This window comes from Oryctolagus cuniculus, chromosome 14 (genome assembly GCF_051225735.1).
Source record: "Oryctolagus cuniculus isolate XC-2025 breed Fujian yellow rabbit chromosome 14, ASM5122573v1, whole genome shotgun sequence".
Classification (NCBI taxonomy): Eukaryota; Metazoa; Chordata; class Mammalia; order Lagomorpha; family Leporidae; genus Oryctolagus; species Oryctolagus cuniculus.
In genome coordinates, this window is record NC_142880.1 from 15,580,439 (window position 1) to 15,598,830 (window position 18,392).

An 18,392-nucleotide genomic window follows, 5' to 3' on the forward strand; every position below is an offset into this window, starting at 1 on the left:
ATACTAGAATAAAGACTTTTATCTCCTTGATAAAGTCTATTAATCATATCAACAGAGGAGAAAGCAATGTGAAGTAATAGGCAATAGGCCCCTTGGCTTTTCTGCAATATTTTAGTGCATTCCTTTGAGAAGTAAACACCAAGATTGCAATTGTATTTGTAACACACTAGAAACTTGCACAAATAGAGGCTGATTTCACTTTTATTTGTTAAAAATTGTAGATGATTCTCTCAGGGTGATAAGAGCATCATAGCTGATGGTACTTGGAAATTACATTGTGTTGCCAATGATTTTCAAAAATAAAAATACACAGAAAACTGTGTATGTGGATATAAAATAAATCATAGAAGTAGCAGTCATATTGCATAGTTGTAAGAAAATTTACTTTTTAAAAATTATTTAATCACTGTAACTCAAATCATGTACACCATATAAAAGGAATTACTATTGAGGAATTCAAAAAGAGGTATTTAAGTATCATTCATACATATAAGATACAAAGGCACATTATTTCAGGAAAATCAATTTATTAGTATATATATTTTAATAAGGTGATCATATATATGATATATAGAGATAGAAGGAAAGTAAACAATATATATATATACACAACTTTTTTCAATAACTCAGGCATAGGACCTACTTGATTTTTTTTATCAGAGTAAGTAAATGTTGGCTTTCTATATGTAAAAATGATAAGTATAATGTTTGAAATATTACACTTCATAGAATGCTTAAAGCATCTGAGTTTTCTAAATAAGTCATGTAACTTTTCCTCTGTTAATATCCATCAGCATAACTGAGTACTATAAAAGTTAAGAAGTGCCCCTTCAGGAAGGGATGGAAAACTGACAAAGTTGAAAAATTATCAGCTAAACAGAAGGGATGATTATAGTCCTCCTTTCACATAAAAGATCATAAAGTATTTCCTGTTTTGTCCCATTTCTCAGTTGGAACATGCTCTCATAGAGGGAACATGAATAGATTAAAAACTAACTTTTTTTTCTTTAAGAAAACATGAACATAATCACTTTTGGCTTCTTTTAAGTATTCAATAAACAATGAGTACTATTTTAAAACTACATGCATTCCATGGGAACCTCTCTCAAAAGAGATAACTTATATTGGATGTCATTTTATGACTTAAGTTAATGAAAAACTATAATCTTTCTGCAATAATGAAGTGCAGTATAAACTGATTCACACAAGTATCCTTTTATCCAGTATATACTGAGGATCCAAACCATATCTATCATAAATGACCTAAGATTGCTTTCTTTCCCCTGTGAGAAACAAAGGAACATTAAAATTACAGGTACTTACCAGGAATGTCCTCATTTTAGATATGATCTGCTTGGCTCTGAATCCACTATGATGTCTTAGTTTTGTGCTGATAGATTCTTCAGATCAGCCTCCATAATGAGAGGATTCTACACAAGAGACAAAAAGGGGGATTGTACAATGATAAGAGAGGAGACATGGGGTTACTCAAGCTAGGTTCTATTCTCCAAGAACTACAGAATTTTTATTAAGATCTTTAGGAGATCCAAGCCCAGAAACAAGGGAATGAAGTACTAAAGGTATAATAGCATCTCTAATATCCCCAATAGCTCTCTAGTAGATTATGGGTGAAGGGCCAGCCACATGCACACTTCTGCACTGAGCAGGGCCAAATATCTTGAAATTGTGTTGATGTATCTAGAGAATTGGTAACTTCTCCAATATAAATCATTTTTGTTCTCAATGTTTATTTACAGGTAGTGGTAGTCTTCGACATAAAACCTCAAAACAAAAAGGGCCGCATGCATTTGTTTCAGGGTCACGTAGGAAGAGAATATCAGGGAGGTTGAGCCACTACGGAACTCTGTGGGAGGAACACAGATATTTATGCAGTGTGTCACCATGAAAGTCATCTAAAACTTGAACATTTCCTCTCTCCCGGGTGTCTGACACACAAGAAAGGTGCCTAGTTATCTCTCTCTCTCTTCTCCTTTTGATTTGGCTCTTCTCTATGTTTTCTTCTAGAACTTTATGCTCATATTCTACCCCTCCGAAAGCCACGCTTCCACTATATGTGATCTTCTTTGCCTTTCAGGTCTTCAGAAATAATACCTGAAATTTCAATCTGACCTCTCATAGCTCTGGAAATCACTCCCCCTAATTCGGATGGATAAAATTCCCCATCTTTCTTCACTTCCATTTTTGTGAATGATGAAATAATAATTCATTTTCAGGGAACAAGTATATGATTCACAATGATTCTTCCTTTTCTTGGCTCATGAGTGTAAAAAATAAGTCTTTCCTCTGGAACACAGATGATTAATTCAGGATGAGTGAGGGATTCAGGCGTAGCTAGTCTACCTGATAGAGTTAGTGTTTCTTTCTCAGAAACTTGAAACTGAAAACTAGAGGCACATATCGATGTGCCAGAACTCGACATAAGCAGACATGAAATGTGAATAATCACAAACTGCTTTTCCCTGCCTTTCCAGGATCTTCGTTCCTTTCATCCTTAGATTCAAGGAAATACTCAGTGTTACCTCGGTCAATCCCCTAGCCAGAGAGAGTTTTGCTAAGATAGAAGCTATTTTCCAAAAGGAGTTAGACCAGTAGATGGTTGGTTACTTCCAGAATAATTTATTTCAAATAGGAAATTTAAGCTAATGGGCTCCTCAAACCTTTTATTTTCCTGAAAATATAAAGATATGTGTGTTTGTGTGTGTGTGTATACATATGTATGTATGCACACACATTTTCTCATTAATTTTATATCTTTCAAGTGAAGCTTCCATTGTAATTCTTACAAAAACCACAGTAAAAATACAATAAATCATGACTTCAAGTTTAACCATCTTCAAAATAAAATGAGTTTCAAGGCAGTTGTAAAGTGATCTGCGTACAGAATGCTTCCAAATTTTAAGAATTATTTCCAGACTCATCATTGCTATACTCATACCTGATTCAACAGCCATTTTGTCCTAAGGAGTTTTCCCAAGTATTTCATTTCCTTTTATCCCCTACAACAACTCTTCATTCACAATGATAATTAATCAAAAATGCTACATTGAATTCTGTAGTAGTAATACTATGATAGGAATAAACAGGCTTGGGAACAGATATTACACATTCAGCTCATGGGTGAATGAAAAAGCACACCAGCGTTTTTGAGAATAACTATCTAATTCTTGTGTTTAGCATGCAGTGGACATGAGTGTATTTTGTAAGGAAATGGAGGGCATCTATCAATCTGCAGATTTTGTTAAGTGTAGACAAAATAAATTAACATCCCCTGGATTTCTAACCAAAGGGACCAGCAAATAGAAATAGGAGATTCAATATCAGGTCAAACAAAGAACTTTAAGTACATGAAAATAAAATTTTTTCACAATTTTGCATATATTATGATTTTGATAATAAAGAGATAGCATGAGTCATTGAAATTAATAAAAACTGTCATTTGGGCTTAACATTTTCAATTATCCAAGCTGAATACAACTTTACTGCAAAATAGGTACATTTGTCAGCTACCAAACTACTACATACTTCATCAACTTCATTTAATGAGGCAGGGGTGGGGGGAGTTTTGTAAAATATTTTAAGTTCTCTGGGAAACTGTTTAGATCTGAACTTCATAATCAAAGATGAAATTTCCAACGATGATTATTATTTATCTGCTATTTTTAGAGCTGAAAATAGCTTTAATGTGTAAACGACCATTGGTATTAGAAATGAAAATTTTTAAGATGTGTAGGACTGGGATCAGTGCTGTGGTGCAGTGGGTTAAGTCACTGTCTGCAGCACCAGCATCCCACATGGGCACCCGTTCACTTCTGATCTAGCTCCCTGCTAATGTGCCTGGAAAAGAAGCAGAAGATAGCACAAGTGCTTGGGCGCTGTACCCACGTGAAACAACCAAAGATCCACATGAAGCTCCTGGCTCCTGGCTTCTGCCTGGCCCAGCCCTGGTCGTTGAGGCTATTTAGGGAGTGAAACAGCAGATGGAAGATCTCTTCTCTCTCTCTCTCTGACTTTCAAATAAATAAAGAATTCTTAAAAAAAATACTTATGACTTGAACCAATATTACCAGAGAATCTGAGTAGATAGAATTATTGGGTTTATAACTTAGATACAGTTTAGCCCTTAAGTTTGAAGTCAAAATGGCTTTGGGTAGTAAAGTGTGCTTATGGTTGTCTGTGCTAGAGGATAGGATGAACAGTTTGGAAGTGCCACCTGAAAATTCATTAGAAGATCATCTACAATATTTTGTTATGAATGTCCAAAGTTTAATGATCAGCAACATATATCATTAATCTCCAGAAAAAGAAAAATCAATTGTTGACTACAGATTGTCTGTGAAGGTTACACAGTGTTACCATAAATCCAGACATATATTGTCTACTGTACCATGGGGGGCTATATGTATTCAGAATAACTCTAGGGAACCCACAGCTAATGAGATGTTTTCAAAGGATCTGTTGGTATCTGTTGGTGTATGGTACAAAACTACTACTTCTTGGCAAATGGATTCATGCTGAACATTCTTGATTGGCTCCAGTATCACAGGTAACCGTACTTCCAGAGGCACACCCCAGTTCAGGATCTCTTCTGCTCATTTTGTTAGTCACAACTGTGTGTAACCTCAAATGACATGAAGGGGTCACCAGTTCTGAGTCTCCACTCTGCAAGCCAACTGGCTTCAAAGCCAAGCCCGTTGCCACCAAGGACGGCTGAGCTAAGAGTGTGAGGAGCACTGACAGAGACAGACACTAAAGAAACAGTGGGAAGGGGAGCAAAAGCACTTGATCACAAGCGATGAGGATGCTGTGAAGCTCGGTAAGAGGCAACGGGGAAATGCTGTTATTTCCCAAGTAGCAACAGGAGTGCATGCTGGCATGTAGCAATCAGAAATGGGGTGGCTCACACCAGAGGTAATGTCACACTGGCCAAGAGTGAACACACAGGTAGGATTACTAGCAGCAAAAAGATTCCCTGCCAGCAGCTCCTAGGCGAGGAAAGGACTAAGTCATTCATACTGTGCCTGTAGAACTCTCTGCAGGGCTCCATTGATCTTGTGGCCTGCACTCATTCACGTGGCTTGAAATACCTTCAGCTCTGTCATCTGTAAATACAAGCCAAGATCGCTTCCTCTCCCGGGTGTTAGGAATGATGTTGGGAATGCACACAGGTGCAAGTGGGGAGAAGTCATTGAGCATTGTTTTTAAAATACTCTCCCTTCACCTTGTGGCACATTTTGGAGACTGAAGCATGAAACTTTAGTTTTAGAGTGCTTGAGGATGAAGAACGGGTTAAAAATCTCAGTCTGACCAATTCTGTGGATATCTTGAATGATGAACTCATGATTTCACACCCTAATAGGTAAGACGCCTATCTTTGAATCCAAGAACTTTCTGGGTGCTTTTAATACTTCTACTACTCTATTATTCAGCAAATATTTTTTGAATGTTCATCATGGGCCAGTCACTGTGCTGTATGTTTGCTAGGTTTTGTCTTGTTACTGGACAAGACAGAAAAGTTTCCTGCTTTTGTGGAGTTACAGCTCAGAATGGTGGTATTTTAAACATTAAATAGATTATTAAGAACGCGATCATTCTGATAAAGCATTGTGAAGAAATGTCATTTCCTAGACTGTAGTCCATTAACTTGACTGTATATGCCCACCGAAGAGCAGGACTATTCCTATAACAGAGGAGAGGTTTAATAAATAATAGTTTCAGAAATTGAGCTAGTAAATATAAGATCAATTTCTTGCAAAATTGCTAAACTATTATAAGAACAATTTTATTTGTGAAATTCATAAAGTAATACCTTTTGTCTCCTATCAATATATTTGCTTTTCATTCCTTAAAAAGTTCTTCAAAGTTAAAAAAAGTAGTATTTTGGAAAGATGTAGACTATTTTTAATGTGCTAGATTCTCAGATTTGAGCTATATTTTTAGAAATTGAGGGCAAACCTGTAACATTGATCCTGATTCTAAGGTCTCACCTCTTTTTGATACAAAGGCTTCCATCTTATCTTGCTCATCATGGGTGAGGTGCTTATGAAACCAGAATTCATTATTTAAAACTCTCAAGTATATTTCTGCACAAAGTACAGGAGGCCAGAGATGAAAATGAAGGTGCTAGCTGGAAAGCCCTGAAACCACCAAAGGTTCCATTGGCCTGAAAGGGTGATAACACATCTGAAGGAATCAGTGACTCTTAAGGAAGTTGCTTCAATACCCAGTGGGAGCTGAGTAGCCCATCACTGTGTCTTGTTGAGGTTTGCCTCCATTAGTACTTCCAACACCGACAATGTGTTCCTTAAGTCAAACACTTCATGCCCTGTATAGCACAGTGGACCATGTCCACTCAAAATCTGTCCCAGCATTAAAAACTGTACCATCAGTTTGCATGCAATCATGGCTTTCCAAAAATTGGAATATCACCTTTGACAAATCTAAAAAAAAAAAAACACAACAAATAAAAGTTAAAAAAAAAAACACACACACAACACCAACCCCAGAAATTCTGAAGAAGGTACATCTATATTGTGTGTAGGTTTCCTTAATGAGTTAAATATGATTGATATGCATCATTATATGAAATCCTCTTCCAATTGTTTGCTTTGTATTTTGTTGTTGCTAACAACCATCAGAGAGAGATGATCTCTGTAGAAATTGAGGATGATAAAGCAGTAGAATAGCTTGCCAATAACCATTTAAATCAACATGTAGTTGGTTCTTAGTCTTTGTAAACAGGTGTGATTAATCTACTGTGGCATATTTTGTTCTAAGGTACTAGAACACACATATATATCATTTTCAAATGTTCAAGGTACTTATATGTCAGTGAAAGAAAACAAATATTAGCCAATTAACGTTGATGCAAGGCAGAAGCTACAATAGCAGAAGTATAAATGCATAGCCAAGCAGACACAGGAGGATGAAAAATGGCCAGGGGTAGGGGGGTGGCTTGGAGGCAGAGAAATAAATCCGGCATCATAAAAGAACTATGTCCAGTCGCTGAATTCTGCAGATGGTGGTTCCAGAATGAAGAGATGGAGGCTGAACACACTGATGAGGCAGAATCAAGGGGCTGGTGTGTGTTGCTGAAATCAGGTGAGGCAACGGGACAGAGCCAACGATAGCATGAAGTTTTGCAGCCGGCTTAGCTGCATCCAGTGCAAAGTACAACTGCTACATGTATCTAACCTTTGTAAAGCTATATCTACCGGGATTATTCATTTAGTTTAGGTTTGGGACATTATCCTTATAAGAATCCAGATGCTCCGGTGCATTTTATCTTCAGAATTTAACAGAAAAGTCTATCCTTGCCTAGGGTAGCATTTACTGCTATAAATCATGGCATGCTGGGTTTTAGCTGTGGCTGGAAGTTGAAATATGTCTCCTTTTAACTTCTACCCAGTGGTCCCAGTTCTGCCCTAAGGAACTAACACAGATTAAGTTGAATCCCTCTTCTGTGTGGCAGCCCTTGAACTGTCATTATAAGGGCGCTCTTCACTTCAGTACTTCGGCTACTTAGTTCCTCAGGTTTTCATTTGGACACGGAATCTGCACCCTGAGCAACGCCCTGATCGCCACGCCCTGCCTGGGCTCTAATTTGTCAGTCCCTCTTGAAATAGAAAAGCCGCCCAAGACCCAAGTTTCTAGAATGCTATGACTGGTGGAGGTGAGGCAAGATGCACTGCTTCCCTCATTCTGTGGACCGGATATTGATGAGGAAAACTTCAGATTGCTAACACGCTTGTTAAAGCAACCCTTCATACAGTTGGTGATTCCAAGGGGGGTATAATGTAGCCACGTTTGGAGATATTTATCAAATGGACTTTGTAAATCCATCTGTCCCTGTGCAGCTCTCCTATTTAACTTAAAAATAAAACTTCACATCACTTATTGGAGCAGCAGCAAAGATGTCTATCACATTTCATGGGGAAAAAGAAGCATTCATTATTGGCATTATACAAACAGCCAACATTCACTGAGCTCTAGCTATAAGCCAGACAATGCGCTAATCTTTTTAATGAATTATATTATATCCTTTTTTATAAAATTAAACCATTAATTTTTTAATAAAGCAATTCAAAGAAATAGCAAGGCATCACATACTATTAAAGAACATAATATGAAAAGTAAATCTTTCTTGATGGTTCCACAAAAGTGCAGATTTCCATGTTTCTATATCTACCAAATATTTTCTGCAAATGTTATATGTCATGTTTTATGTTATATTTATAATATCAACATCTTAAATGTATTAATTTAACTAGTTCTTGGTCATCATTTTGTCACATTGCAAACATGTTCATCTAACAGCTGCATGTATTTCATTGTATTCTCATTCCCTTTAATTCCAAGAACAACCCCATGAATAAGGTCTTATTATTATATTCATTCAGTGTATGGAAAATTGAGGTTTAAATAAATGATTGCCTTGCCTAACAGCACACATCTGATAGTAACTCTGCAAGGGTTCGAGTGTGTCTCGCTCTATATAAGCTATCAATACCCTGTCTAGAATCATAGTTTTCACAGGTGTATAGTGCAGGACTTCACAAGCAGAGTTCTGAAGTGCATAACAGACTGACTTGTACTCTTGGTACAATGAGATTTTTTTTAGATGGCTCAAGCATTTCATTATAGCCAGAAAGGTTAAAATAGCTCGGGCTGTTCTGACCCAGTCCAGCCTCTGGAGTGTGTGGACATTAACAGTGATGTGCCAGATTCAGATTACAGAATGAAATGATGTCCGCACCCATGAGCATGGTTCCTCCCTATAAAATCTCCAGTATTTTTTTTTTTCTGTTGCACAGGTGCCTTTTGTTTTTATTTATTTTTAACAGAAATTGTTAAATTTTCCTGGAAGCAGGAATATCTCAAGATGCACTGAAAGCCTGTGTTTTCTTTATTAGCATTTTAACATTTTTATTCGCTCACTTTCAGAAAGCCATAGTTGTGCCTATCTCCTGGACTCATATGCCATCGTTGTATCTTGAATAAAAGTGCTAATTGAATACAGAAAATATTAAAATATGATTATGAGCCTGCTAGAAGAATAAACATGTCAAGTGTCAACAAAATATTATAAGTCTGCTATGCTTCAAACTGAGTCAAAATAGATTGCTTAAATTTGTTCCTCTCAGTGCCTGTTTGAAAAAGTGAGAGTGATACACCTGTTATATGAATACGTTCATTGTGCACCAAGGCTGTTCATCCTCATAATAAATAAATTAAGAATTTCAGTCCTCTTGCAATTCTCAGTTCAGTCTGACTGGTTCTGGCACCTCTCTAATCCAATGTATCCACATGATACTGTATGCTGCATTATAGCACATTAATAGCTTGTAAAGTAAAACTGATGCCAAGTGATGGACTGTGTTCCTGAAGCAGTGACAAATTTATCAATGATAGATGCATTAATGGATACATTGAATTGCAATAAATAACAAGTGCAGAATAGCAAATTTCAGAGCATTAAAAATGTCATCTGTGAGTTTAGGTATTTACGAAGCTGAGCCAGCTGGAAACAGGAGTGGTGCGTTCCTATGAGCCACTGCTACCCTGGGATTCCAAGGAAAGCAGAGGCCCTTTCATCAAATAGGTCAGGCGGCCTGCAAATTGTTGTCACAGCTGTGCCATTGTCAATTAGGACTCCAATGCCTCAGCCCTTTGTTTTTCCTGCTCACACATCTAACCGTACCTCTTCTCAGGGCTTGGGTGCTTCATGCCCGCAACCTTTCCACCTCCTCGGTGACTTTCCTCAAATGTTCCGATTCATCTTCCAGGCATTGATCTAAAACGCAGAGAAGTGACATCAGGGAAACATCTCAGCTACTTGAAAGGCACTGCTATTCCTTCTGGGCTATTCTGGCATGTCAAACCCAACAAGCCAGGCAGAAACGCTCCATGCTGTTACACATTTGCCTCTGATGTGTCTGGTGCACCCGCCCAACCCTGCTGAACCCTAAAGACTTTGTTTAATGTCAGCAAAATCTGGCAGGATATCAGGGCCAGGGTGCAGGGAAGGAGAGAAGCATGTGATGTGGTTTGTCGTCATGTTCCAGCGAGAACAGCAGCATCAGGATCAAGTCACAGATACACATATGACAGTCCAAAAGGCAGTGGATCTAGAGGAAAGCTTAAACTGAGCTAGTGATTGGTTATGCAATATTGGGAAACCTGCCAGCTTGGCAGATCAAGAGTTAGCAACATTTTTAAGTGCATGCCATTCTCAATCCCAAGTTTGATAGTGAGGTGAGTTACAGTTATCCAAATACGCTTGCTTCGTTTCCTGGGCTTTCATCTGCTTCCAGGGTTTTCAGCAATTGGTGCACATTTGTTGTCAGCATATTCAAGCCAATTACTCAATACTCTTTGGAATCGGATGTCACAATGTGCTCTTGATGGTAATAGAAAGTTATCAAACTGGGATTATTTTAGAAGGTTATTAGATTTGTCAAAACAAGAAATAAGTGTTCAGCAATTATAATTCAGTTTACTATGGAAATAAGTTTGTTTATCATTGATTCTGTTTATCATCATCACTCAACCATGATAACTAAATTCTGTATTAAACTTTAGTGACATCCCTCTGTCACTATTATTCAGTAGAAATAAACAACATAAGTAACAACACTAAAGAGAAAAGCAATATGACACACAATGAAATAAAAATACTGATATGGCACTTTTAGTCCAAATGTGAAATTCCTAGTCTAAAAGTCTAGACATACCAAGCAAATAATCATATCCACCTGACACTTCAATGTGTTTCTGGTTGATTATTTGATCAGTTATAAAATATGCAGAAACCATGTCAACCTTAAAATCAAATTTAAACATGTTGCTGAAATTCACCAAGATTTATATGAATCAGTTTGTTTTTCCAAAAATAGCTAAAACTAAAAATCAAGGCAATTTCATACAAATTACTGAATGGAAAGAAGTAAACAAAATTATGAAAGTTAAACTTAGATGCCATTTTTGGAATTTTATCCCCCATTATTATTACTATGTAAAATCAGTTAAACAACTATTTGTTAGACATTAGTCATATTCCAAACAACCTTTTAACTTCTGGCGATGAAAAAGTTATCCATTGAGTAAATATTCATTGAGTGTCAGTTAAGTGTCAATAAGGATTCAAAGGAAACATGCAAGACCCTGAATTCATGGTGTCTTACACACAAAGGATGTTCAAAAAATTCCCCCAAATGGGCATTATCTTTTAATTCTATTTTTCATTGAATGTTTCAAGTATAAAAGTATAATGCAGAGATAAGGGAGAGATAGAACATAGATGTTTTGCTAGAAAACAATGAAAGCTATTCGATATTGATGACTATAATACAACTCAAAGAACTAAAATGGAGCTAGGTAAGGTGAGTAATTAGTTACCTTTTTGGGGAACAGGCAGGAAAAGCATGTCTGAAGAGGTTAATATTGAAGTTGAATGTTACAAATGATGACAGGGAGTCAGGCACATGAAAACAGAGGAAGAGTATGTCAAGTGGTGGAACAGTAGAAGAGAAGGCCAGGTGGCAAAGACAAGTTTGGCAAATTCAAGTAACAAAAAGAAGGTCACTTTGATATAATCATAGATGGGGAGAGACAGAGTGATGAAGGTCTGATTAAAGAGATCAACAGGGTCCAGTCTTGTGGCACAGTGGATTAAGCCATTGTCTGCTATGTCAGCATCTCATATGGGTGTAGGTTCAAGTCCCAGCTGTTCCACCCTGGATCCAGCCCCTGCTAATGTGTCTGATAAAGCAGCAGAAGAAGGCCCAAGAGCTTAGGGCCTTGGCACCTGTATGGGAGCCCAACATGGTGGTGTTCCAGGCTCCTGGTTTTGACCTGGCCCAGTTCCAGTCACTGCAGCCATTTGGGGAGTGAACAAGCAGATGGAGAATCTCTCTCTGAATCTCTTCCTCTGTATATCTGCCTTTCAAATACATAAATCTTTATCTTAAAAAAGAGAGGGAGTTCAATGGGGGCTAGCTGATCTACAGCTTTCTTAATCAGAGAGGAGTTTGAATCTGGTGACGGAAAACCACTGGGGGATCTAAGGGGAGTCATGCATGATCAGAACAACTCTCCAAAGATCATTCTGGATGCTCTGTGTAGAGCAGACTGAAGTCAGACAGGAGGAAATCACTTAGGAGACTCCAGCCATAGCACATGAGACAATGGTCATAGCAGCAGAGAGGAAAAAAAAGGGGAAGTTTTCAGGCAAGTTTTAGAAATATTTTTCTTTAAGGGAGAGTTGTGCACACTTGCCAAGGAAACTTATATAAAGGTGAAGAGAAGAAATTAATGATTCTTAGATATCTTTCCGTGTGTGTGTGTGTGTGTGTGTGTGTGTCCCCTATTCATCTGAGCCAATGGATGGATACAGACATCATTTACTTAAATGGGACAATCTCATTTATGAGTAGGCTCTGATTTAGTCATGCCATATTTGAGATTCTGTGCAGTGAAGGTCTAACTCAGGCTTGGGATATGCAAACTCCTCACATTGCGAATGAGGACTGGTCTTTGACCAGCTCCTGGAAAATAACCTTTAAGCTCTTAAGATGGCCTGGCTGGTCAGACTTTCTTTGTATACCCGGAGTCTTGACCAGTGCTAGACAGTTCATGCTAACAATGTGAGTTATGATGAACACATAATTTTGCTTCACTGGAGCCCCAAGTCTCCATCAGTCTGACCTTTGGCAGAGCTATAGACTGAGGAGCTACGGTTAGTCACACAGGCACAGAGGGATCTCCAGCCAAAATTCTGGATTCCGAGGCTCGGGTGAGATTCTCTCTGGCAATACTTTGCATGTGTGATCACACATGCTGGGAAAACTAAGAGCTGAACACACAACTCTCCAGGAGATACTGACAGAAGCTAGCTGGCACCTGATTTCTCCTGGCCATTGTCCCTTTTCTTTGGCTGGTCTCAACCTTTATCCTTTCATGGTAATAATTACTCACCATAGGTATAGGAGCTTTTCTGAGTTCTGTGAGCCTTTCTAGCAAATCATCTAACTGGAGAGCAGTCTTAGGGTTCCCTAATGCAGACGTTCATTTGGCATCTAAGAGATCTCTTATAAGCAATTGGCTAAGTGAATTGAGGTTTCTGGGAGGAATCAGATTTGAAGATAATGATTTGATAGTAGTTGGCACATAAATGATAGCATAGCATGTGAGAGGGCCATCAAAGAAGTACCTCTAAAATATCACTTAGCCAGTCTATTCTTTAAAAATATAATGGTAATGGGATTGATCCAGCTTTCAAGAGCTCAGATTATTAACTCTTGGGAGGTCACAAATGGAAACACAGAAGCCACTCTTTATGGGGACACAGAGAGAGAAGCAAACACAGGCATTGGAGGAAGGGGTCTCAGAGCAGGAGTCTCCAGCCCAGAAGCTTGAAGGATTAGTAATATTTCCCTGCTTCTTCAGAGAAGGACCTACAGGCAAAGAAGAAGAAACAAGGTTCATTAGTTATGTAAATTTGGGAAACAATGACAGAGTGATTTAGCATTGTGGGGAGGGATTCAAAAACCTCTGGCAGACAGAATAATGAGTGCACAATGATGTTCACATTCTAAATCCACAAATTTGAGAATGTTACCTGGCAAGGCAAAGGGGACTTTGCAGACAACATTAGGAATGTAGACCTTGAGATAACAAAATTATCCTGGATTATCTATGCTGTGGGCAGTGAGACAAGTCATGACACAGTAGGGTCACAGAAGACCCAATTGGCTGCCTTTGAACATGGGGGAAGTAGGACATGTCAAGGAATGCAGGAAACCTCTGGAAGCTGGAAAAAATGAGGAAGAAAACTGTTCCCAGAGCCTGTAGAAGGAAAGAAGCTTGGCCAAAGTCTTGAAAATTATCCCAGTGAGACCCATGTGAGATTTCTGATGTACAGAACTTTAAGATAATATATTTGTATTATTTTATATCGCAATTTGTACACCAGCAAGAGAAAATTAACACAAACTTTTTTTAAAAAGTGTTCATTCTCTTTTATCAACTGGAAATATTCTTCCTTCTAAAACATTCTCATTGACTAACGTACTCACATAAGAACACTCTCACTTTTGTTGAGATCTTCAAAAATTATTTGGGAAACCTGACAAGTATAAATAACCACCTTATAGTACTTAAACACTTGCTGTAATATTGTATGTTGCAGCAATTGGAGTTCTGTAAGTGTTCATTAAGGATGCCTTTATGTGATTTTCATCTAATTGATGCCATTCAAATTTACTAATTAGAGAGCACTGTAGAAGTCAGGAACCCAAAGAGAAAAGATTCTATACACTCACCCCCAAGTCAATCAAACAGCCTGCCTTCTATATATTTTACAAATTGATTGTCTTTGGAATAGTAGGCTTAAATAAAAGGTCTGTAACTACTAAGAAAGTTGGAAATCTAGGAACCTAAGTCATTTCAGTTTTGAGCAAGTCATCCCACTTCTGGTAGTCTATCCAGAATAAACCTGATCGACAATGGTGCTATGATACTGCTGACCAGCCACACTGATCAAATGAGGGCTCCTTTAGGTGCTACTTCAGTGTAAGCTCCACACAAAATGAAAAAATATCTTTGTTATCTCCAGTGCCCAATGCATTATTAAATGATTGAAGCTGAAGTTCTCAAATGCGTTTCACAGAATGCTGATATCATGAGATGCTGCAAACCAAAAAAGTTTCTGTAGTCAGATAAATTTGTTGTTTCCTTAAATTCTTTTTTTTATTTGAGAGACAGAAATCTCCTGATCTCCTAATTTACTCAACAATTGCCCACAAAGCCAAGCCTGAACCAGGTAAAATCTAGGAATCTGGAAATCAGTTCAGGTCTTCCATGTAGGCAGCGGGGAACCAACTCCTTTAAGCCTTTCCTGCTGCCTCCCAAAAACTGCGTTGGAAGCTGGAATCAGGAGTTAATGCTGGAACTTGAAACCAAACACACCCATGTAGCATATGGGACATGGGCTTTCCAAATGCAATGCCAAACACACCTTTCAATGATTTTTTTTAATTCCTGAAATGAAGGTAGCTACCTATATTTTTTCAAACCCATATTTCCTAAAGTTGTATTACCACCAAATTCTCAGAAGGTAGAGGGCATGGTGACAGGACATTCCATGGAGCTGGAAGACATACTCAGAAATGCTTTCTTAAGCTATAGTCAGGGAAAGAAGATATTCTCGAATACTCATTTTTTTGAGTTGAGAGAGTTTTATTCTAATCACCTACTTTTCTTTGGAGAAGTTAGTATTTTGTGTTAATGATATAGAAATCCCTGGCACAGTGTGTGTGTTGTTATAAAATTATGTGTATCTGTGTTGCTTTTCCTTCAGTGCTATTGATGTCTTAGTCACTACCTTCCTGCCCTTGATTCTGCTTTTTCTCTCAGGTTGCCCTGGGTCTTGAGCTCTGTGGATCTAACTCAACTCCGAAGGCCACTTCTCAGCCTGAAACACAATTGGAAGAGTAAACAGCTTCAGGACATCTAGACATGTCAGCTTGGGAGTATGGAAACCTGACTGAGCCTGGACGTGCCAGGGTTGTGAGCATCCTGGTTCTCTACAGAGAGAAGACGAAGTTCCTGGTTCTGTCTCCCTTTTGGTCAGCTGCTGGACCTGAGGCAGAGTGAGATTCAAGCAGCTCTTTCTCAGCCACGTCCTGGAATAAGTTGTCAGGATTTTCATCAAGGGCATGATGGCTGATACTGCCCTCGTGTTCTCTGGATACAGGACAATTCTCTTCTTTGGGAAGAATTTGTAACTTGATGAAATCCTTGTTTGAAATTATGATAAGTAAATCTCTTAACACAGAGATAACATTGCTGCCTTTATACATCCCTGGATTTTAATGAAGTCATTAAATTCATTTTTAAAAGAAGATAAAGCCAGATACCAACCCTGACCTTGAGTGTCTCATTGACAACCACTTTTCATATAACACAAAACATAACTTTGAGGGAAAATTTTGGCTAATTTTTCACTGAAAAAAGAAATAAGGGAACCTCTGAATTATTCAGTTCTCTCATCTGTAAAACGAGGGAATTTGGTTAGAATACTGCTAGGGTCCCTTACACTGTTAACATTTATGACTAATAAAACATAGCCATTATATAAATTCAGACTTCTATTGTGTTCATGGTTAGTAATAATGATATTAATCAAGTAGTTCCATGCATAATGCACCACAGATTCCATTCTATCCAATTTGCTATAATTCAGACAATGGTAAGGTGTATACCTCAGCAATTTTGTGAAGAGGAGTGACAAGGAAACTGCTACTGAAACAAACAATGATGCAAGCAACCAATTTTAGGAGGCCACAGTGTGGTGCAGGGGGTAAGCAAGTTTTCCACCATATCAGAGCACTGGTTTCAGTCCCAGCTGCTCCGCTTCCAATACGGCACCCTGCAATTGTGCCTGGGAAGGTAGCAGAAGATGGCTCAAGTTCTTGGACCCCTGTCACCCATGTGTGAGACCTGGTTGGAGTTCCTGGCTCCTGGCTTTAGTCTGACTCAGACCTGCCTGGTGCAGTCATTTGGAGAGTGAACACACAGATGGAAAATCTTTCTCTGTGTATCATTCCCTCTCTCTCTGTCTCTCTGCCTTTCAAATTAACATTAAAAAAAAAAAACACCTAATTTTACAATTGTACTTCAAAAAGTTCATGGAAAATGGAATCAAAGGGCAGGTTTATTTTGGTGCAAAAATATTTTGAAATTCATATGTAGCCTTCTTCATAATACACTTTTTCCATAAGGTTATTGAAGGCCCGCCCCTCTTCTATGTACATAAAATTTGTCTCCGTTTTCTGCTTTACTTGTTATTCTCTTAACTTGGATGTCTCAATTTCATAAATCAGTTCCAAAATTAGTGGTTAATTTTACTCTAGATGTTTTCCCTGGCCACTGCTGACTTGTCTTCCATAGAACTAAGTGGAATTTAGGGTCCTCCTTGACAGGTGCCTTTGTGGACAACCTTAGAGGCTGATGTCAGGATTCAATAGCCTGGAAGGGGTTTGATGGCTCCTTCCTGTGATTTTTCTTTCCTGGAAACATCACAGAGTAATCCACTGGCCTGAAGGATGGTCTCTCCATTATTTTCTGGTGCTGTTAAACTTTCTTCCTGGGGCCAGTGCTGTGGCATAGCGGGTAAAGCTGCCACCTGCAGTGTCAGCATCCCATATGGACGCCAGTTCAAGTCCTGGCTGCTCCACTTCTGATCCAGCTCTCTGCTGTGGCCTGGGAAAGCAGTAGAAGATGGCCCAAGTCCTTGGGTCCACACTGGAAGACCCGGAGTAGGCTCCTGGCTCCTGGCTTCAGATCAGCGCAGCTCTGGCCATCACAGCCAATTGGGGAATAAATCAGAAAAAGGAAGACCTCTCTCTCTTTGCCTCTCCTCTCTCTGTGTAACTCTGACTCCCAATAAATAAAACAAATCTTAAAAAGCATAAACTTTCTTTCTGAAAGTGCAGTGGGCCCTACATAGTTTCTCCAAATTGCATGGATTCAGGTCTGTTTAGCACTGAAGAAGATTAAATATCTACATCATGCTAAGGAGTATAGCAGGCCTTGGAACCACAGAGAAGCAATCAGAAACTTCACTGTGTAAATTCATTTACCCAGTAAGTACAATTTGAATTCAGAATACCAGTACCCAGTAGATACTCAATAATTTCCACTGAGAGAAAAAATAAAGATAGAATGGTTATTGAGGGTGAATATTTGGTGCAGCAGTTACAATGTCACATAGGATGCCCACATACCATGCTAGGGTGCCTAATGTGAGGCCCAGCTCCGCTTTTTTTTTTTTTTTTTTTTTTTTTTTTTTTTTTTTTACAGAGTTATAGACAGAGAGAGAGACAGAGAGAAAGGTCTTCCTTCAGCTGGTTCACTCTCCAAATGGCCACAACGCCTGGAGCTGCGCCGATCTGAAGCCAGGAGCCAGGTGCTTTCTTCCTGGTCTCCCATGCGGGTGCAGGGGCCCAAGCACTTGGGTCAGCTTCCATTACTCTCCGGGGCCACTGCAGAGAGCAGGACTGGAAGAGGAGCAACCGGGACTAGAACCCAGTGCCCATACGGGATACCGGCGCCGCAGGCGGAGGATTAACCAAGTGAGTCATGGTGCTGGCTCTCAGCTCCACTTCTAATCCAGTTTCTTGCTAATGTCCTCCCAGGGAGGCAGCACATAATGACTCAAGTATGTGTGTCCCTGCCACCCATGTGGGAAGCCCAGATTGAGTTCCTGGCCTCTGGGTTCAGCCTGGTGCATCCTTGACTATTGTGGTCATTTAGGGACTGAATCAGTGAATGGAAGATCTTTTCCTGTATGTATGTGTATGTGTGTATTTCAA

The 18,392-nt window shown here is 38.8% G+C and overlaps 1 long non-coding RNA gene across 1 annotated transcript in view; it reads right to left on the reverse strand.

Annotated features, from left to right (window-relative positions):
* The window catches only part of LOC103349547 (uncharacterized), a 556,187-nt gene that overhangs the window by 48,448 nt on the left and 489,347 nt on the right, over positions 1–18,392 (reverse strand). The window contains exons 7-8 of the long non-coding RNA XR_016220503.1: positions 9,719–9,811; positions 1,324–1,430 (exon numbers count right to left, since the gene is read on the reverse strand). This is a non-coding gene — a long non-coding RNA (uncharacterized LOC103349547). The remainder of the gene's footprint in view (positions 1–1,323; positions 1,431–9,718; positions 9,812–18,392) is intronic.